The sequence below is a fragment of the Hibiscus syriacus genome, unplaced genomic scaffold (genome assembly GCF_006381635.1).
Source record: "Hibiscus syriacus cultivar Baekdansim isolate YM2019G1 unplaced genomic scaffold, ASM638163v2 tig00111741_pilon, whole genome shotgun sequence".
Lineage (NCBI taxonomy): Eukaryota > Viridiplantae > Streptophyta > Magnoliopsida > Malvales > Malvaceae > Hibiscus > Hibiscus syriacus.
Genome location: NW_024063166.1, coordinates 516,163 through 539,215, shown reverse-complemented (window position 1 = coordinate 539,215; position 23,053 = coordinate 516,163). Strand labels below are relative to the sequence as shown.

Genomic DNA, 23,053 nt, shown 5'->3' with positions numbered 1-23,053 from the left:
TCCGTCTCTCTTGAGACAATTTCCCTTGAAACACCCACATTTGAGATTGTTTCCCTTGAAACATGTTTTGTCTCTCTTATGACAGTTTCTCTTGAAACGCCAACCTTTGAGACAGTTTCTCTTGAAACACCAACCTTTGAGACAGTTTCTCTTGAAACACCAACCTTTGAGATTGTTTCCCTTGAAACAAATTTTGTCTTGCTTGAAACAGTTTTCCCTTGAAACAAGAATTTTTTTCTTACTCAAAAGGGCATTTCTTAAAACAGATTCTTATTCATTTTCATCCAGATGTTGAACATTTGACGGGAATTCCAAAGTTAGCAGAGGTTTCATTGCACAATTCCATGTTGAAGAAGAAGATTTCAGCAAAGAATCGATTCACGTCTTTATTTTTAGAAAAAGTGGATCTCAACAAAGATTCGAGAACCTTAGGGTCAATACCTTCGGGTACTTCACACAATTATTACTGACACATGATAATCTTTTGCAGGTTTGAAAATCATCAAAGAGAAGATAAACCAATCAACATTTCCAATGAAGAGTTCATAATGAGAAGAACTCATCCGACAAGGAAGAATAAGTTTATAATGAGAAGAGCTTGTTCAACCTTGCATCAACATTTCCAGTGGAGAGTTCATAATGAGAAGAGCTCATTCGACAAGGAAGAAGAAGTTTATAAAGAGAAGAGCTTGTTCAACCTTGCATCAACATTTCTAGTGGAGAGTTCCTAATGATAAGAATTCATCCGACGGGGAAGAAGAAGTTCATAATGAGAAGAACTTGTTCGACCTTGACTCAATATTTCCAGCAGAGAGTTCATAATGAGAAGAACTCATCCAACAAGGGAGAAAAGTTCATAATGAGAAGAGCTTGTTCAACCTATCACTCGATTCATGACATTTCAAATCAGTGACACCTCGCTTGAGGGATTGACATTTCAAATAGAGAGTTCATAATGAGAAGAACGCGTCCGATGAAGGAGAAAAAGTTCATAATGAGAAGAATTTGTTCAACTTTGGATCAACATTTTCCAGTGGAGAGTTCATAATGAGAAGAACTCATTCGATGATGGAGAAGAAGTTCATAATAAGAAGAACTTGTTCAACCTTGGTTCGATTCTATCATAGTAGGAGGTAGATCAACACCAACATCTCGTTCGATTCCATCACAGAAGGAGGTGGATCGACATTTTTAATTTTGCTCAAATCCATCGCACAAGGAATTGGATCAGCGTCAACTTTTAGCTCGATTCTATCACAGAATGAGGTAGATCATCACCGATATTTCGTTCGATTCCATCACAGAAGGAGGTAAATTGACATTTGTTCGCTCAAATCCATCGCATACGGAGTTGGATCAACATCATCAAAATTGTCATTCTTTCTCGATTCATCACATATGGAGTTGAACCAATAATACCTCGCTTGAGGGATAAACATTTCTAGAAGAAATATCACAATGAAAACCCGTGACTTGAAGAGAAAAGAGTTAAAAATGGCGCTCTTTTATCTTTGCTTCATTCCCGCAATGAGCAAAGAGTGGCAGTTGTGAACACTATTTTTTTCAATTCTCTGTCCCCACCATCCCATATTTCAATACGAACCCCATCATCCCGTGTTTCCCTCAATAATAGGGGCAAAACCACCCCACTATGTTTATTTTATATGTAAAGTTCATCTATAAAAAAAATAAAATGGACGAAAAGAAGGGGAGTCAAATAGAAAACGATAGTGAAATAATTGTAAGTTTTTCCCCTATGATTTAAAGAAATTGAAATACAAGCAGACTAAAGGGTAAACTTTTTTTTTTATTTTCATATTTGAATGTTTTTTTCTTCTTTCTTTCGAAGCAAATCATAAAAGTCATATATATATATATATATATATATATATATATATATATATATATATATATATTTCGGCGTGTTTCAAAGCAAAGCAGTAGCGTACAACCATAAAAAATAATAAGAATAAAAAAGGAGAATCGGAGCCAAACCTTAGTTGTCGGAAAAGTCACCGGAGTTAAGGTAGTCGAACGGTTTTAATCGGTTTTAGGGTAGTTTTAGGGTTTTTTCGATGTTTTAAGCCCTAAAATATACTCTAGTGGTGTGGATCTAGGCTTAGGAATAATTTTGGGGTATTTTAGGATGTCCGGCCATCGTGTGTGGCGGTCGGATGGTGGTCGGAGACAGATCGGCTAGTAACCAGACGAGGGAGAGTGAAACTCTCCCAATTTTTTTTGTTTTGGCAAGAAAATGAAACAAAAAATGGTAAAATATAGTATTTATAGCAATAATTTAGGGTAAAATAACAACATAAACACCTCCAATTTATGCGTGTTTTTCGTTTTGGTCATTGCATGTACCGATTTTGATATTTCACCAATTTACTATGTATGCTTTAATTTTTTGGTAAATTTACTATTTTAGTCCCTCTAACTTTAGTATGTTTTTACATTTTGGTCACTGGACCTTTTGTTTTTTATTTATTTTTATTTTGGCTCGTAATTTAATTTTATTTTAATTTAGTCCTTATTAGTCTTAATTTAGCTTATGAATTTAAATTTCTTGCATATTAGTCCATGTTTATATTTTATTGAGTTATTTTCTTTTGATTTCTTACAATTTAGTCCTTACATTTAAAGTTTATTATATTTAGATCCTTGAATATTTTAATTTCCTTTACTATTTGTAATTTTATTTTTATTTTATTTTTTAAATTAGGATTAATAATAGAGCCTACGTTCTTATGCTTGAGCCCCTAGGTTCTTTAATTTTCATAATTTGACATCGTAGGTTAGAAAAAGCCTTAATTTATTTTTAGTATAATTAGGATTAAATAAAATTTTGCTTGATTGCATTGTTTTTTAAACTTATGGCATTGTTCACTTATTAAGGAGTTACTAGTATATCCTCTGCGATCGTGCTTAGGGGGTGACTACTGGTAATTCCCTAAATAAGTCGACATCCTTTTCAAAATCGCATCATGTTTTCTAAAAATGAGGCAATATTCGGTTATTAGACACTGTTAAAAACATTTTGATGTTTCGCAACGGTTAATTCAAGGAGACTTAGTAAGAGGGTTGCCTAAACTTAAATTTGATAAAGATAAAATTTGTGATGCTTGTGCTAAAGGAAAACAAAAGCAAATTTCTTTTAAATCCATTAATGACGTATCAACTAGTAGAGTATTACAATTGATCCATATAGATCTTTTTGGGCCAACTAGGACTACTAGCTTGGGTGGAAAACCATATGCATTTGTCTTGGTAGTTGACTATTATAGATATACTTGGGTTCTATTCTTAAGTACTAAAGATAAAGCATTAGAAAATTTCATCACATTTTCAAAAATAATCCAAAATGAAAAAGGTTACTCTATAACTAGTGTTAGGAGTGATCATGGCACTGAATTTGAAAATCTTGGATTTACTGAGTTTTGTAATTCTAATGGTATTAGCCATAATTTTTCAGCACCTAGAACCCCTCAACAAAATGGAGTTGTTGAGAGGAAAAATCAAACTTTAGAAGAAATGGCTAGAACCATGCTTTGTGAAAATAATTTGCCAAAATATGAAATTTTAAAAAATAAAAAGTCTAACATTAGTTATTTTCATTTTTTTGGATGTAAATGTTTTGTTTTAAACAACGGCAAAGAAAACCTTAGCAAATTTGATGCTAAAAGTGATGAAAGAATTTTTATGGGTTATTCCTTAAATTCTAAAGCTTATCAGGTTTTTAATCAAAGAACTTTGGTTGGAGAAGAGTATATACATGTTGTTTTTTATGATAATCTCCTTCCAAGGAAGTATTCTTGTGTTAATGATGATGTAGATATTATACAAGCAAATGGCGTTAGACATGACGTTGGAGAATCATCATCAAAGGAAGAAACGAAAGATGAAGAAACTCATGATCCTCTCGAGAATCCAACCATTGAAGAAAGGGAAGTATCTTACCCAAGAGAGTACAACTATGTCAAGGATGGAGAGATTATAGGTGATCCATCCAAAGGGGTAACAACTCGATCTTCTATTAGAAATATATGTAATTATGTTGCATTTATTTCATGCATAGAGCCTAAGAACATCAAAGAAGCATTAAAAGATGATCATATGCAAGAAGAGTTAAATCAATTTGAGAGAAGTAAAGTATGGACATTAGTTGAAAGGCCTAGTAATAAATCTATTGTAGGTACTAGATGGGTATTTAAAAATAAGCTTGATGAAGGTGGTAATATTGTGAGGAACAAGGCCACACTTGTTGCTCAAGGCTATACTCAAGAAGAATGATTAGATTATGACGAAACATATGCTCCCGTAGCTAGGATGGAAGCAATTAGAATGTTATTACCATTTACATGCTTCAATAAATTTAAATTATATCAAATGAATATTAAAAGTGCATTTTTAAATGTTTTATAAAAGAAGAAGTGTATGTGGAACAACCTCCAGGTTTTGAAGATTCAAAATTTCCACATCATGTTTTTAAGTTGACAAAAGCACTTTATGGTTTAAAACAAGCTCCTTGAGCTTGGTATGAAAGATTTTCAAATTTTTTAATTGAAAAAGGTTTTTCAAAAGGGAAGGTTGACACCACACTGTTTTTAAAGATAAAAGGTAAAGATCTATTAGTAGTTCAAATTTATGTTGATATAATTTTTGGTTCTACTAATGATGTTCTTTGCTAAGAATTTTCTAAGCTAATGCAAGGTGAGTTCGAGATGAGCATGATGGGGGAGCTCTCATATTTCTTGGGACTCCAAATCAAGCAAAGAAATGATGGCATCTTCATCAATCAAGCAAAATATGTCAAGGACATGCTCAAGAAATTTGGATTGGAAAATGGGAAACCTCATATCACTCCAATGAGCTCTTCTACAAACCTTGATATAAATGAAGGAGGTAAATATGTGGATGTTAAATTATATAGATCCATGATTGGCGCATTGCTTTATCTAACCGTAAGTAGACCCGACATTATGTTTAGTGTTTGCTTATGTGCTAGATTTCAATCATGTCCTAAAGAATCACATTTACTAGTCGTTAAGAGAATCTTTAGATACCTTAAGGACACTCCTAGTTTAGGACTTTGGTATTCTAGAGACTCTAGTTTTAGCTTGCATGCCTTCTCAGATGCAGATTATGGAGGATGCAAATTAGATAGGAAAAGAACCTCCGGTACTTGCCAATTCCTTGGAAATATGCTGATTTCTTGGTTTTTAAAGAAACAAAATTGTGTTGCATTATCTACCACTGAAGCGGAATACATTTCAGTCGGTAGTTGTTGTGCACAAGTTTTATGGATGAAACAATAACTTTTTGATTATGGAATTGAAGTAGGTACCATTCTTATCAAGTGTGACAATACTAGTGTTATTTGTCTCACAAAAAATCCCATCCAACACTCTAGAACTAAGCACATTGAAATTAGACATCACTTCATTAGAGACCATGTCGCTAAGGAAGATATAGTTCTAGAATTTATTGTTACTTTGCACCAATTAGTGGATATTTTTACAAAACCTTAGATAAAGAAAGATTTTGGACACTTAGGAGAGAATTACGTTTAACTGACCTATCTTCACTTAGTGTTTAAAATATTTTTAGCACTTTTAATTAATATTGAAAAATGTTTATAAAAATAACACTTTTGATTGAATTCTTGCTATTAGTTAGGGGGAGTTTATGATTCTTAGTGAAAATTAATTATATGTTCAAATAATGGTTAAAGATAGATTTAATTGATTAAACATAATTAATTTTTAATATATGAGTTGTCAATACCACTAGAGCTAATTAATTTAGCATTTTGAGTGTTCAAAACGAATTTTTGACATTTTTGTGCATAATGCATTGATACACTAAATAGTGCATCGATGCATCCCTTTGAATGTACATCGATACATCATAAAGATGCACCGATGCATTTCTTGAATGTGCATCGATGCACACTGTCATGCATTGATGCATCCGTCAAGAGTTGGGTATTAATACCCTATTTTCTCATTCTTTTAAAACCCCAAAACTCTCCAAACATTGTCATTGTCCGCCCCTCTCTCACCCTATACTCTCTTTTTGCTCCAAATCAACAAAAAATAGTCAGAATCTTCGAGCTTTACATATCCATATCCTGCTAACATCATTAAATCGTGCAAAACAACATCTCATTCTCACAAATCCGTATTTTTCAAGGTATTTTACTAAAAATCTCTATTTTATCAAATTTTGATTTTAGAACTAGTTTAGATTAGTTATAGGATGAATGTCACACCCCATAACTTGCCACTATAATATAAAATAAATAAATATAGAGCACTAAGATTATAATAATGAGGGTTTTGAACATTAAAAAAATTTAGTGGCGCAATAGCTTAATCACCATGTCATTTTGTTTTTTATATTCAAAGCAATAAGATAGTGGTTTTATTTTATATATTGGGTGATAACCTATTATTCCTGAAAAACCCCTCCCCGTGGAGTGAAACCAAACTAAATCTTTCATAAACTCACCCCTGAACCTTTCGGCCTGCTTCCTCTGATCGGTGGTGTGGAGCATCGTCGTGTCCTTCAGTCTCAGTAGCGACCATCGGTCCAACCCCGACTAACCCGATTCCAAAATCAGTCACAAATAGGTTGAATCGAGAAGGGAAATTGACATTTAAAACCTTGACTGTCATTTTAAGTTTTGTCAATTCCGGCCATTCCAACAACCGTCTTGTTTCGTTCGTCCGCCGTAGGTAAAGTCAGATCGTTTAATTTGGATAATATTTCAGTGTTTAGATTGAAAACATATTATAGTTGGTGTTGGTTTAGATGGGTGATAAATACGTAATTAATTTTGGTTATGGTGTTATTCTGGGAATAGTTTGAAAAAAAATGACTAATATGTAATTAATTTCGATTATGGTGGTATTTTGTAAATATTGTTAAAAAAATGTTAGTTTCGTAAATATTGTTAAGAAGGTGTTAGTTTTGTAAATATTTTGAAAAAAAGTATTATTTTGGTAATTATTTTGAAAAAATGATATTTTGGTAATTATTTCGAAAAAATGATATTTTGGTAATTATTTCGAAAAAATGATATTTTGGTAATTATTTCGAAAAAGTGATATTTTGGTAATTATTTCAAAAAAGTGATATTTTGGTAATTATTTCGAAAAAATGATATTTTGGTAATTATTTCGAAAAAAAAAAGTGTTATTTTCATAATAGTTGACTATGGACTTTTGAGCACCTTTGACCATAACTTTGATTGGCTTTAACCGGCCATAAACGACCTTTGATTTTGTTCGAGTATACCTATTCTGACATTTTTCGAAATCCCAAATCTGTTTTCGAAGTCCGTTTCTCTAAATTCGAACCAGAAGGCCTCCAAATCGTCAGTCAAACTCGTTGACTTTGACTTTGACCAAGAATTCAAATTTTTGAAAAGTCAAATTTTATGTTTTACGATGCCCTGATTCCGATTCCGCAATTGGTTTGGTCAAATTTAGACTCGAAAGCCTCCGAATTAACCCGTAAACCTAAAAAATTCATATTTATCTAAGTGTTTTAATTTAGTTAATTGAACAGAATGGTGAAGGACTAATTATAGTTATGTTAAAGGTACTCGGGGATCTCCAAACTGTTTCACTACTCCTCCCGATCCGCTCGTGCACGAGAAGCCGTGAATACTCTTATAGTTCTAAATCCCTGTTAGTTATTCTATTTAGAATATTATTCCAAATATAACCATGTTCTGATATGACTTAGGTTCCCGTTTAGTCGAAGAGCCTAGTGAAGCTGGTACTCGATAGATTTTTCCGGACTGATCCTGTTATCGAGGTGTGTTCCTTATGCGCAGAATAAATGTTTTAAATATCTGTTTGAAATCTCATGTGCACATGATTGTTTTCTATGATTTGAAATATAATGTTTGATCTGATTTGTCTACTGAATGATTTATCTGATTCTGGATTTACTGAAATGAAAAGCATGATTGCCCAATTTATGATTTCTGAACACTGGATTACTGAACTGATAATCTGTTTGAACTCTGAATTACTGTTACTACTGGTTACCGTCTGAAAAATGTTTTCTACGGGGTACTCTGGGTTCTGGTATGAAGACTCTGGCAGGTTCAATCGTTGTTGGTAATTCCTCCGATAGGTTCAGCACCGGTTGGTAATTCCTTATGGACCTAAGTCGAGCTTTGGGTAGGCTCTGCGGCCCTGAGATTTTCTTGGGTAAGCCTTTGTGGCCCTGGTAATTGTCTTGGGTAGGCTCGCAGGCCCCAAGGTACTCCCTTAGGTTGTGCATTTCTGGGGATCTGCACATGGCGTTCAGTTGGAGGACGATGCGGAGTTTTTAAATTAAAAACTCCTATGATGTTTTAATGATTATGATCTGCACTGGTTTTGAAAATCATAACTGTATGTTTTTATTTCTGCACTGTTGGGACACACTGAGCCTCTAGCTCACTTTTCAAATTATTTTACCCCTTTCAGATACTATCGGATAGACACTCCGTATCAGGCACTTGGAGGATTGGTACATTTAGTTTAGAGTATTTTGTTGTAATATTATGTTTTTATTTCTGAACTGTTTTTAATTATGGTGACATGTACCTTATTTCGGAAGTATTTATCGTTTTATGACATTTTCTGTTGTTGTTACTGATATTTGATTTTCGATGCTCCGGATTTATTTTATGTAATATTTTACCTGGTATCTTTCATGTTTTATATTTCGAATTTAGTTTTTATCGTTAATTATTATATACTTATATATAAAGGTCATTTGTAACATGATTTTAAATTATCGAAAAATGTTTTTGAAAAAATGTTTTTTAGAATCTTTAATGTAATCTGCTAGACTTAGCCGAAACGCATAGGTCGGGTCTAGGGGGTTACAATGAACATTACATCTGGCATTGATTGTTTAGTGTTTAGAAACTATATTTTATAATCAATTTCATCAAAAACACTAAAAATTTCAAAAAATTTCAAGAATTTCGAAATAAAAAAATATTTCGAAAATCTTAATTTAATTTTGAATTTGATGTTTTTGTTTTAATTTGAAAACTATACATTGAATTTTCAAATATTGTTTTCAAAATTTTTTAAAAACCTTGCCCAATAGAATTCGGTTTAGAGAACCTTGAATTATTGCGGACTCAATTAAGTTTTGGGATTGATTATATTGCATACATGTGTTTTATATTTGTAGGTTACCCATCCAATTTCGTTTCTTAAACCATATCCAAACGCCCTAGGACTTCTTCAAGTCGTTCTAACCGACCTCCTAATCCTATTCCTCATCATCCTCCAAATCCAAACGATCCCAATATGACCATTCTAAATTCATGTTTTAATATGTCTGGTCGTTATAGAGAATAACTCTACCATAGGTATATGAATTCTTTCCAATCATACAAAATCCGGGAAGAACATATTCCCACTATTCAAGCCATGATAGATATCAAACTTTAAATACCTATCGACTCTCAAATCCTGGGAGTTTGATAAACTGTTTCACCTTAAACCTATTGTCTATCATCAGTTAGTCCGTATTTTCTACTCTAATGCGGCATGTATTCAAAACCAGAGTTAATGTGGGACTATAGGAATCAGATCCTACCTTTTAGGACAATATATATTCATATTGACTCCGAGACTATAGCTACACAGTTTGGGCTAGATGACGATGGTTTATATAATGAGAAAGAGACTGTGGCATATCCCTATCTTCCTAATGCTAGTGTTAGTACTTTACGATCTCATCACGATCGATTTCTTCATTTGATGATCTCTTGGTGGTTTAGACCATCCGGAGGTAGGTACTCCACTCTTCGTGTCAGAGATTTATGGTGGATACATTATATCCAGCATAAGAACAAGATAAATTTGCCACAAATAATATTTAGTGAACTAGTAGATATCATAAATGTTGTCCCTTCTAAACATGTTGAAACTTTAGTTTATGGGTGTCTACTTAGTAATCTTTTTATCAAACTCGGTCTTAGAGTCTCTCTTGACAATCCCATTCCTTTTCAATACCAAATCAATCTCACCTCCTTGAAGAAAGCTGATTGGAAACAGGATAAAGAAACTGGCCAATGGGTTTATAAACCCTCTAAGCAAACTCTGGGAGTCAGTTCTTCACGAGCTCTTTCTGCTCCTAGCTCTTCTCATGCTCCACCGCCTCCCGCACCGACTGCAGACGATGATCTCTAACTTTAGCAACTCATGCAAGATATTGATGAGGAAGTACCTGACGATGATCCTCCAGTACCGGACCCAAAACGATATGAGGAACAAATGCCTCCATATTTTTGAACATTTATGGAGTTATTTGATCTAAGGTTTGCCTCCATGGAATCTCAACTTACTGAGTTTCAATGGGAGATGCGTGATCGTATGAACACTCTCACTCTTGAAGTACAAGCACATTATCCTCCTCCTCCCGACCCTCCGTTGGAGTAGATCTTTACTTTCCATGCTTTCTTGGTTTTAAAACTTGGATTGATAAACATTTTGTTGTTTTTTGATTGTTTTACTTTGGTTGTTGGATGTTTAAATTTGTTTGAATTTATGTTTTGGATGTTTGGATTTTAAAACTTATTATATATAATTGGTTTGTTTGAATTTTATTACGTTTTGCATCATTTACTTTTAGTAGCAATATGACCAATTTACCATTTCACATTTGATATGAATATTGATTATGAAACTAATGGCTAACCTCTCTTTTGCTTGTGGTCTTGGCAGGTTATCTTTAAATTAATAAATCAATTGGCTTATATTTTCAAAACCTAGTTTAAAATCATTTTAGTCTTTTTGATTTAACAAAAAGGGGGAGAATATAGTAAGGGGGAGTAATTTTTCAAAATTGATTTCAAAAGTAAATCTTAAAATTTCTCAAATGTTTTGTTATATCAAAAAGGGGGAGATTGTTGAAAACATTTTGATGTTTCGATATAACAAATTAAGTATAAATGAATTTTAAGATTTTACAAAAGAATTTTACAAGTATATTCGATTAATTACTCGAATATCAAATTATTACCCCAACTCTTTCAAAGATCAATTTCAAACCTTACCAAAGTGTAAAATTGTGTTTTAATCTTAAAATGTTTTTGAAACAATTTTCACAAAATATTTCGAACCAAAAACGAGCCAAAAATTCAATTTTCAAAGGTATGTACCGATGCACTAGTTCATGCATCGATGCATTCCTAATTAAGTTGAATTTTGAATGCATTTAGTGTACCGATGCACTCTCAATGCATCGATGCACTCTTGAATTAATAGAAACATCGAATGCATTCAATGCATCGATGCACCACGGCTATTTTGAAACATCGAAGCAATTTTATGCATCGATGCACCCTCAGTGTACCGATGCACTAAGTCTTCCAACGGTCGAAATATTTGAATTTTACACTTGATGCACCGAAGAACCTTGTGTATGCATCGATGCACCCCACGCTCCCAACCAGATTCTTAATTGTTTTCACACAATAATGGCTCTATTATCTCCATTAATGATCCCCCAACGTTCAGAAGTGATCCAAGGAGTATTTAAACAAGCTTAGAAGCCATTGATCAATAACAAGAAACAACAATCATCAAGAAACAAGAGAGAATCAAAGAGAAATCATCAAACCTCAAGTTTGATCAATTTTAAGCCTATTTCATTCAATATTCATTTTTGCTTTCAAGAACACTGGTTGTGCTCAATTGTATTTATTCTTGAGTGTTCTTTCTTTTTTCTAGAATTGTGCAAACACATTTTTCTTGTGAGGTTTTTCATTAAGTTTGTGAATTTGTAATATTCTCTTTGAAAAAGAGTGTTCTCAAGAATTGGGGTATATTCTTGAGAGAGTTGTAAGGTTATCTCTTTGGCCTCAAAAAAAGAACAAATTAGTGAATTTGTTGGAAAATCCTTAGTGTGGATGCTAAGGTAGTTGACGTAGACTTTGGTTGAGAAAGTCGAACCACTGTAAATCACTGTGCAATTACTTTCAATTTTCTGCAAAAGCTTCCACCAAATTTTTAATTGCCAATTCACCCCCTCTTGGCCGATTTCGTCAATCGATTAACTCAACAGACACAATAGTTGATCTTCCGCATTTACGCTCGGGGGCGAATGCTATCGGTCTCAATAAACGATACCCTTTTCAAACTCTGCATCCTTAATGATTTTTAAATTAAATAAAGATCGAACTCAAAATGTTTTAATTTTAAATATAGGGTAATCAACTAGGTACTGATTTTTGGGTGCTTGTGGGGGTGCTAATCCTTCCCCACGCATAATTGACTCCCAAACCTTATTTTTTGATTTTCGTAAACCCCAAAACTTGGTATTTTATTAAAATCACCCGATTTTTATAGTGTTCCAGTCTCACCTTAAATGATTGGTGGCGACTCCTCAAATTTTCAAATGATTTTCAAAGAGAAAACCCCGAGTCGATATCGGTCTTTCCCCGCCCTGGCAAAAAACGGTGTCGACAAAATCTAACAACTTTGTAGTCATCAGTTTGAGAATCATACCTAAAACCAAGGCAACCAAAATTAGTGGAATCTACTGCAGGAGGGCGCTGGACTGTGGATTGAGGAAGGATTTTGAACTCTGGTAGAAGGGTTCCAAAGGGCAACCTTGCCAACATCACGTAAATACAAGATCTTATTACAAGGACCATCAAATATAGGTGCATACCAATAATTCTAGAAAAAGGGTAAGTGAATATTGTGTTCCACTCTAAAGTTTTGGCCTTTATGGGTCGAAAGTTGAGAGAAATAATGGATGTCATCATGGGTGTTACCGTGATAGTATTTGAGGAGGAGATTAAGGTTGTTGTTTTTGAGGTTGTTATGCTGATGTTTGGCGATGAAATGAGGGGTTTGAAAGGATAAAGCCCAAGTCTTGCAAACGCACCTGAAACGTGTCAAAGATTTAACGGGAAGCTTCGACAGGATCTCCAACACCAACATCTTTGGTAACTGAGTTCTAGTTTTGCTCAACCCTTGCATCTTCTTCTTTCCCTTTTTTACCTTCTCTGTTTCCTCTTTTTTTTTTTTTTTTTGTTCAAAGATTTTATCTTGGAGAAGATAAATCAAGACTTAAATGAAAGAAAACAAGGAAGACGACAAATCACACGTTTTTGTTTATTTGTTTAACAAGAAAATGACAATAGGAGCTTGTTAAAGATGTGGAAGGACAAATCACAATGTTCTTGCAAAAAAAAACTAATTTAATCTTAGATTTACATTATTAAAAATGAATAATTATTGGCTTAATAAACTATCAATTATATATAGAAATGTATTGACTTGATTTAAAACAGGTTGAATGCAATTATACTATTGAATTAAATGTTAAATTTGTTAAAAAAAATAATATGAACACATATCTCATATTAGTATAAAGTTTTTTTTAAAGAAAAATTTAAGGAAATTTTGGGATTTTATAATTTTATTGAAGGTTTATAAATTTAATATGTATTATGTGCATCATATTATGGTCTAAGAGTGTCGTCATTTTTTTGTTTTGTTTTTGATTTTTTGGTAACATAAAAATAGATTGAGTAATTTGTACCAAGATTGAAATGTTTAGTGTTAAATAAAAACTAAGTACCAAAGTGATAATAAAATACAACTTTAAGGATCAAAATATCATTTACCTTTTCTTTAAAAAAATATGCATTTTCTGATAGATATAATGTATAAATAATAAATAAAATATGTTAAAATAATATTTTTACTACTAAGCTTTCAAAAATTATAAAATAGTCATTAAACTTTTGATTCAATTACAAAATGATCACTACATCGTTGTTAATTGCAGTCAAAGGTATGACACGGGATGTTAAATTAATGAGAAACATCTCATTTGGCCTCTCAATTGTAACTAAATTTTTATCTTGATATATTTTTCAATATTTATAAGAAATAATTCGAACAAATTTTTAAAACAAATCATAATTTTTTACTATACCTACATGGATGCTAGAATAGTAAAGAGTATGACCATTTGCATTGTTCCAGTTCTTATCTGCATCTGCAGGATCATAAGATTCTATTTTATGCAGATTCAAAATGCACGAAAACACGGTGACCGAATCGAATAAAATTAAATCTAAAATAAAAATTACTTTTATATTACTGTAAATGCATTACTAACTCTGTATAAGAACACACAAAGGAACAAGGAATTATTATATATAACTCTAGTGCAGAAGAAGAAACAATCTCCAGAAACATTCCACAAAACAAATTGAAATCACTTCAAGAATAATGTATATCTAACCCAATTACCTCTGTTAATACCCTCGATAACGATTTGGTTCGGTTAAGAGCGGCATAATACAACTACAATCCAAACTATCAGCAACCATAGTTGAAGTGAGAAACCAACTTGCATTTATATAACACAATGCCAACATGTAAGCAGTTGGTTGAAGAAAGAGGCAGGAAAAACATAGACAAGCAGCAGTTGCCGGTAGTTTGAGTTTCGTTTTTACAAGACAAGACATGATCATAATAACAACGATAATAATAATAGCTCCCATATTCAACTTCAAATTACATTCAAACTACTGGAGACATTGAGATCTCTAATGCATAATTCAAGTAGCAAAAGCACTCCATGCGCAACATGTATATGCACACCTACACATCATGATGTGCATGTTGTTAGATCATGAAACAAGAGTTAAAACTAATCGATTCCACAGGAAGAAACCTCACAAATTCATTAAAACAACCAAAAACAAACATGATTCAACCATGTTTCTCTGTATTTACAAATCAATAGAAGACATATATGGAGAGCCAACAATAGTAGCATTATTGGAAAACCTCATAAGACAATATAGTCGGCATACACTGCACATAAAGAGAGAAAATCCCATTGAATCTTACCCCTTTTTATTGTAGCTCCCCATCAATGTTCGTGTTCAGTATCAAGTTGATGCGTCTTCAGCTGGCCGACCTATTATATGTTCCTCATGCTCTGTTCTTCCATTGACTGAAACCAAGTTCTCAACATAAACAATAATGTAAATGGTCAAATTATTATGGATGCCAAGATGTTTAAGCTCTCATTTCGAGGGTCGAGCAACTCTAGTTCATGATCCGGGGTCTCAAGAAACAATTCACCATTTTTCCAATACCTCAATGGTCTCTTAACTCCTGAAACAGATTCAATAATGAATTGTTTAGTCCATGATCCATTCATAACCCATAAATCAAAAGACTTGTCGATACCTAGCAACTGATAAACAATAACACCAAGCAATCCCTTAAACTCCAAAACTTAACCAATAAAAAACCTACCAAATTCAGGCAATGGTAAAGTTGAAAACTTTTCATTAACCATGTCAAATGAAAGGAGAAGGTAATCAAAATTCCCACTTGCCTGCCAATAATAAAACCCATTTATATAAATATTGAACTCAGGAGGACCATCATAAGGATAAACATCAGGAGCTGAAATTTCCTTCCATGAATCACTTTTAAGGGAATACAACTTAACCTGGTGATTCCAATCAGAAATTCTGCTTACATCTTCCTTGTGTTCAAAATAATTAGTAACAAATCTCACAACTTTATAGTCATTAATTTAAGAATCAAACCCAAAACCAAGGCAATCAAAACTAGTGAAATCTGCTAAAGGAGGGCGAGAGACCGAGGATTGAGGAAGAATTTTGAACTCTCTAATTGATGGAATCCAAAGGGAAACCTTATCATCCCTTCGTAAACACACCAATCCATTACAAGGTCCAGAAACTGCAGGACCAAACATGCAATGCTCGAAAAAGGGTAAGTGAATGTTGTGTTTTATTGTAAAGTTTAGGCCTTTCTCAATGGAAAGTTGAGAGAAATAATGGGTGACTTGGGTTTGAAACTGACAACGTTTGAGGAGGATATTAAGGTTGTTTTTTCTGAGGTTGTTTTGGTGGGAAATGAAATGATGGGTTCGAAAAGATGAAGACCAAGGCTTGCAGACGCACCTGAAACGCATCAAGGATTTAACAGGAATATTTGAGAGAATGTCCAAAACCACCATTTATGGTACCTCGATTCTAGTTCTGCAACGCCCTTGCATTCTCTCTATCTGTGTTTATTGATGATTGTATTTGGGGAACTAATAAATCCAATGAAAGTGATTAACGAGAATTTTTCTTATTTTCTATTTTGCATGACGAGAAGAAAAGGGGCAACGACAATGTGCAAAGATTAACAATTAAATGCTCTTGGACTGCACTGACGGGCCAGGCCGAGCCCTCTACTTCTCTAAACCCATAGCTTATCCTAAATCAAATTGAATAAGGTATATAAATGATTTTTTGACTATAACTCTATTTTATTGAGTCTCATGATTATTTGATTACGAGATATTGTTTTATTGATTCATTCAACTATTAAAAGTTATAAAATGATCACTTGACTATTCATATATTTTAAACTCGTCTTTTTTTGTTAAAAATTGAAGTCAGTCTAAGTTGGACATTAACTCGCTGACTATGGTATAATAAAAGCTAATTCCAAAATCTCAAACGAATATCATATCTCAGTCAACATATTAACATCCAGTTCAGATTATCATCAAACTTTTAACAAAAAATAATGAGTTTGGAACATATGAATAGACATGAGATCATTTTGTAACTTCTAATAGTCGATGAACTCAACAAAACAACACTCTATAGTTGAGGGACCATTTTGTAACTTGCAATAGTCAGAGACTGAATAAAACAAAACCATATATTTAGAGGATCATTATGTATTTTTCGCAATAAAGTTTTACATTTTATTTAATTTAAGATAAAATTCATGGTACAAACCATCGTACATGAGTGGTTAAAAGAATCGTTATTATTTCTAGAAGTTACGGGTTTGAGCACTAACTACTGCAAGGGTAATTGAGCATTTATTTTATTGTCAAATGGTTAATAGTACTAAAAATATATGTTACTCTGTAATCACCTTTAGCTTAATAAATAAAATAAAATTCAAAAACTAATTGTGTACATTTTTTTAAATATATCCATTTTAATCAAAATAATAATAATTTTAAGTATTTCTTGTGATAAAAGAAAATACTTTATATATTTAGATTAAAAAAATATACTTTATAATATAAACCTATTTATAGAGAGAGACAAAAAATGAAAGTGTGTGGGTCCCACCTTAACCCTCATCTTTAAGATTAAATCCTCGTAGAATTTTTGTCGCACGGTCAAACTGACACCCACCTCTCCCCACTTTTCTCATGATGGGTTTTGAACGTCACGCTCTTATGTGCGCCTGCTACGTGTGGAGAGTCGGTCCACACAGCATAAGAAGAATTGATAGTAAAGCGAGTTGTAGGGAAAAGAGAAGCATGGGAGGAAGGTGGTTTCAGACAAAGGACAGGGGCTTACTTCCCAAAAAAACCGCCAACCTGGATTTTGAAACTACTCTAACAAAGATATGAATACCCTCACATTACAAACACAACACCTATAATGCATCTAAAAACAATGGTAACAATATTCAAATTACTAAATATATAATTATATAGTATATCATTCAAAAATAAGGTAAAGTACACAAATGGTCATACGACTATAGGATGTTACTTTTTTTAGTATCACAACTGCTAAAAGTTACTTTTTTTTACTGAAAAAGTTAGAAATTGTGTTAGGAAGATGAATTATCAACTATTTAATCTTAAAAATTGTTGTATATAATAATAATAATAATATGATAGTGAAACCCATAGATATTACATCATTCCAACTTTTCAGCCATCTTATACATAAACTCAATAACAGAAGATATAAAAGCAAGTACAAAGGAAACATGCTCATCTGGATTTGTTAAGCCTTGTCTAAGCGTTAAGGCAGATTTGAAGTAATCAAGAGGATTATTAGGGTAATCAGAACATGTTCCATGCTTTAACCATTCACTCTCCCAAAAGCCAGTACCCGGTTGAGTAGGGTTCTTCAAGTCCGGCCATAATGATATTAAGTTGCTTTCAATTGGAGTAAATGCAGTAGTCTAAATTAGAGAAATATACGTTAGATCATATATATAAATTTAAATACAAATAAAAAAGTAAATTAAAAAGTTGATGAGATGCTTACCAGAAGAACTAGTCTGTCAGTAATGGGTGCCTTGGAGTAACAGGGATTAGTGGCTGCGTTGCAAGGGGGAATCGGAACGTCGTTGGCATCTTGAGGCCATATACCGTGGATGGTTAAGACAATCGGGATGGGAGTACCACAAGCCATTCTGCCGGAATTACACACAGCAAGAGGCCATTGGAGACTGAGTTTATAAAAATGTATGGGGGGTTGAGCTGTAACTAGAACTAAGGAACAAATCACCAAAACAATCACCAACTTATAATTCAACAACATTGTTACAATCAATACTCTCACAATCAACATTCATTATGTGTATAATATTGACAATAGTTAGTCCTTTTTATATTGCAAATGTAGCATCAAACTTGTTTCTGTTTCAGTTTCTATTTCAGTCTGTTATATTGAAAATGTTGTGTTTCTGTTTCAGTTTGTTTTAAGTGGGATACACGTGTGTTTCAGTTTATTCAGTCTGTTTTGTAGTGGTGGCACACACATGGTTTCAGTTCGGAAGTTGGGCATCAATAATTTACAGCCCTTAAAATCCAAACATCAAATGTAATTTAATAAAATATAAGATTTAATTATCCCATGTTATGCAGTTTGGCAGCAGCTGTGATTAATCACGCATTTTTAAACCATTGGATCAAATTAAAGTACATTTACAAGAACCAAATATTACAAAACTACAAACCCATTTACAAATCTAAACCCAAACATATTCAACCCATCAGCCAGACCCACGCGTGAAGACCCATCAAATGTGGAAAAGAAGAAGATTCGAAGAAGGGATGAATTTTGGAGAGCAAGAAAAAACAAAAAGAGAAATGCAACCCAAACACTATCTTCGGACAAGGGAGAAAAATCGACAGGAGAAACACTATTTTTGAACCAAATACAAAACCACAAAAAAGGAGAAGAAAACCCAAAAACGATACCTTTGAGGGAGGGTTGCCTTCACTTCTTCGCTGTTCCCGAGGGTAAAACCTAACTTTTAGGATCTTGAGGCTGGTGTGGGTAGTTTAGGGGTCTCCAAAAGGGGGTGTTTTTAGGGTTTGGGGTCTTTGAAAATTTGTTTTAGGCTTTGAATCTTTGACTTTTTTGGTTCAAAGAGAGGCTCGGTGAGATTTGGGTTTCAAAAGGAGTCGTTTTAGGGAAGTTTTCCACTAATGGCGTCGATTTACGGCGGTCGTCGCGGTGGCCGGCTTCTTCTCGATGGAAGAGAAGATGAGATGGAGAGAGCATGGGATTTCTGCTTTTAGGAAAAAGATGAAAGAGATGCAAAGTGTTTCTTAGCCATTTAGGGCATGAGTTTGGCTTACATTTAAGAAACCAAACGGCGCCGTCATAAGAGGTAGAGACCATACTTTTAGAGCATGGGTTATTCATGCGGGAAGGGTCTCCACATTTGCAATCTTCCATTTTAGTCACTAAATGAAGCTTTAATCTTTGTATTTCGAACATGTTATTTATTCTGTATTTTATTTCAGTCCCTTGTATATGGCTTCATAGTGCCGGATTTCAGCCGGTTGAACTCACTCAATTGCTGGAGCTGCTAACACAGCCAGACAATCCAGTGTTATGCTATAAATTCAATATAACATAACATTAAGACATTGCACGTGTATTACGGGTACAATATTGTATGTTGTTCTACATTCGAGATGGAATTCGGAAACATATGAGGAGATAAACAATGAGAGTGGAAGAACAATGCATGAATACTGCAGAAGAATGGTGTAATTTCTTTTCAGTGGACTAAGCTCCATCTCTTCAATAGTATTTCACGGGAAAGTGAAAAGAATTAAAGTCTTTAAAACCCCATCAACCCTTCAACTAGATTCTCTTCAAAGTAATTAGTAACAAATTTTAAACCTTTGAAGTCATCAGTTTGAGAATCATACCCAAAACCAAGGAAAACAAATCTAATGGAATCTACTGCATGAGATTCTACAAGTGCTCTTTCAATACATATATTTTGCTTCGAGACAATAGTTTTCAGCTTTGTTTTATGTTTTCCCATTAAAGATTCAACAAGAAGTATAAATTAACGCACCTGCAATGAGACGGATATGAATATTTTTAGAGAAATACAGATCTAAGTAACATGCCAACCTTCTTTTATTCTGCAGTCATGTGATGTATGATACAAGGCTTATCTTGTTTCAGCCAAACTATCAAACCAATGAGCACCAATCTGTCCAAAATCTCAACAGGTATCCTGTAAGGGCTGTTCAATTCTGCAGGTATCCAGTATCCTGTGTTCGTACATTTCGGATATAGGTACGAGAATATGATCCTATAAGGACCCTCCAACGATATGAAAAAACTATCAAAATACTCATATTTGACACTCACATCCAAGCACGAACAACCTAAAACAAGACCTCTGCAAGACTGCAATCCATTTACCTCTAAAACAAATAACTAAGGTCAAGAATGAAAATCATCACACACAAAAAGGTCTTGAATTCCAACTCTTAAATTGGAAAAACAAACATGCAAAACCAAGCAAACTCTTTATAATCACACAAAGAAGCTCATGTGAATTATCATGTATATCCAGAAAAAAGACAATAATTTCCAGACATATTCCACGAAGGAAACGATTTCAAGAAAGTAGTGCTAACCCATCCCCTGCAAATACCCTTAACAATGGCTTCACACAAAACAAGATCAAACCATTGACACTGTTTCATTGGATCTAAAGTACATATAATAATAATAATAATAGTTCCTATGTTCAACTTCAAATTACATTCAACTATTGGGGACGTTGAGCTCTCAGAAGCAAATTCAAGTTCGAAGAGCACTCCTTGTGTGGCATATATATGCACTTGCAATCATGATATGCAGGTCAATAGAACAGCAGATCATAGTTAAAACCTAAGAAAATCTGTAGGACGTAATTTCGTGCATCCACTAAAACAACCAAAAGCAAACAGAAACCTAAACAAGTCAATATCTAGGGCATGTATATACAATTCAAACAATAACAACAATACTTGAGAACATCACTAGACAATATAGTTGACATAAAGCGCATAGGAAGAGACCAAATCCCATTAAATCTTACCTCTTTTGTTGTAGCTCCCCATCCATCTTAGTATTCAACATCAATTTGTTTCACCTCCGTCTGGCCATCGTATTTTACATTACTCATGCTCTGATCTTCCATTCAATGGAACCAAGCTCTCAACATAAGCAGTAATATGCATTGTTTCCTGATAAGCGTGAATACCAAGATTTCTAAGCTCTTGTATGGACGGGTCAAATAAAACTAGTTCTTGATCCGAGCTCTCGAGAAATAACTCACCATTTTTCCAAAACCCCAAAGGCCTCTCAACTCCAACAACAGATTCAACACTGAATTGTTTAGTCCATGACCCATTCATAACCCATAAATCAAAAGACTTGTCAGTTACTTCCCTTGGGTAAAAAAGAGCACTAAGCAATCCATTAAAGTCCAAAAGTTCCAAATAATATTGTTCTAAACTCCCACCAAATTCAGGCAGTGGTGAAGTTGAAAACTTTTCATTAACCATATCAAACGAAAGAATATGGTGATCAACTGCAACTGCCTCGCAATAAATAAACCCATTGACATAATTATTAAACAAAATAGAAGCAAAAGCATAAACCCCAGGAAATGAAATTTCCTTCCATGAATCGCTTTTAAGCGAATATAACTCAACTTGTCTGGTCCAATCTGCCATCAACCCTTCATCTAGATTCTCTTCAAAGTAATTAGTAACAAACCTTACACATTTGAAGTCATCGGTTTGAGAATCATACCCAAAACCAAGGAAATTAAAACTAGAGAAATCCAGTAGTCCAGGATGGCGCTGGACTGTTGACTGAGGAAGGATTTTAAACCCTCTGGTAGATGGGTTCCAAAGGGCAACATTCTGTCCAGTACTCCCTCGTTCTGATAAACACAATATTCCATTACAAGGGCCATGAACGAAAGGTCAATGCACAAAATTCTCAAAAAAGGGTAAGTGAATATTGTGTTTTACTCTAAAGTTTTGGTCTTTCTCGGTCGATAGTTGAGAGAAATAATGGATGTCATCAGGGGTGCCACCATGACAACGTTTGAGGAGGAGATTAAGGTTATTGTTTTTGAGGTTGTTCTGATGATGTTTGGTAATGAAATGAGGGGTTTCAAAAGATGAAGACCAGGGCTTACAAACGCACCTGAAACGGGTCAAGGATTTAACAGGAAGCTTTGAGAGAATCTCCAACACCAACATCTCTGGTAATTCGGTTCTAGTTTTGATCAACCCTTGCATCTTCCCTCTTTATCTTCTCTATTTCCTTTGTGTTTTTCAATACTTGATTTTGTTTGGGGAAAGACGATGGGAACTAATATGAAAAAAAGCGAAGACAGACAACTTATAACAGGTAACGTCAAACGTTTTTCTGTAACAAGAAAACTACAATACAAACTGATCATTGGTTACACTACTTTGATGGGCCAGGTCGAGCCCTTTTAAAACCCATTAGCTTATCATAGACGGGGTTTGTACAATATTAATAGTATTTTAAAATAATTAAAATAATCTATTTTATAATAATTTACTACATTTTTTACTATTAAATAATATATTTAAAATTATAAAAAAAACCCTCTAAAACTTTAAATATATTATAAATATAAATGAGTAAATTAATAATTTATACAAGGTCGGGTTGGATCAGTGATTTTTTTACCTAAAATATAGTCTCATCCCAACTCAAATCTATATATTATATAACTCGTCATGCCCCGAACTCGAAATTTCAAAAAAAATATTGTTTTTTTCGTAACAAGAAAATAATCATAGGTGACACTACATTGACGGGTCTGGCTGAGCCTTTGGTAACTTCTAAAATTCATGAGCTTAACATAGGTAGGGTTGGCACAATATCATTCCGTAAACAGTTAAAATATCAAATTTT

At 33.6% G+C, this 23,053-nt stretch overlaps 2 pseudogenes; both read right to left on the bottom strand.

Moving 5' to 3' along the window:
• The window catches only part of LOC120168886, a 179,868-nt pseudogene that overhangs the window by 84,223 nt on the left and 72,592 nt on the right, over window positions 1–23,053 (bottom strand).
• Window positions 21,253–22,438, bottom strand: LOC120168890 (annotated as a pseudogene).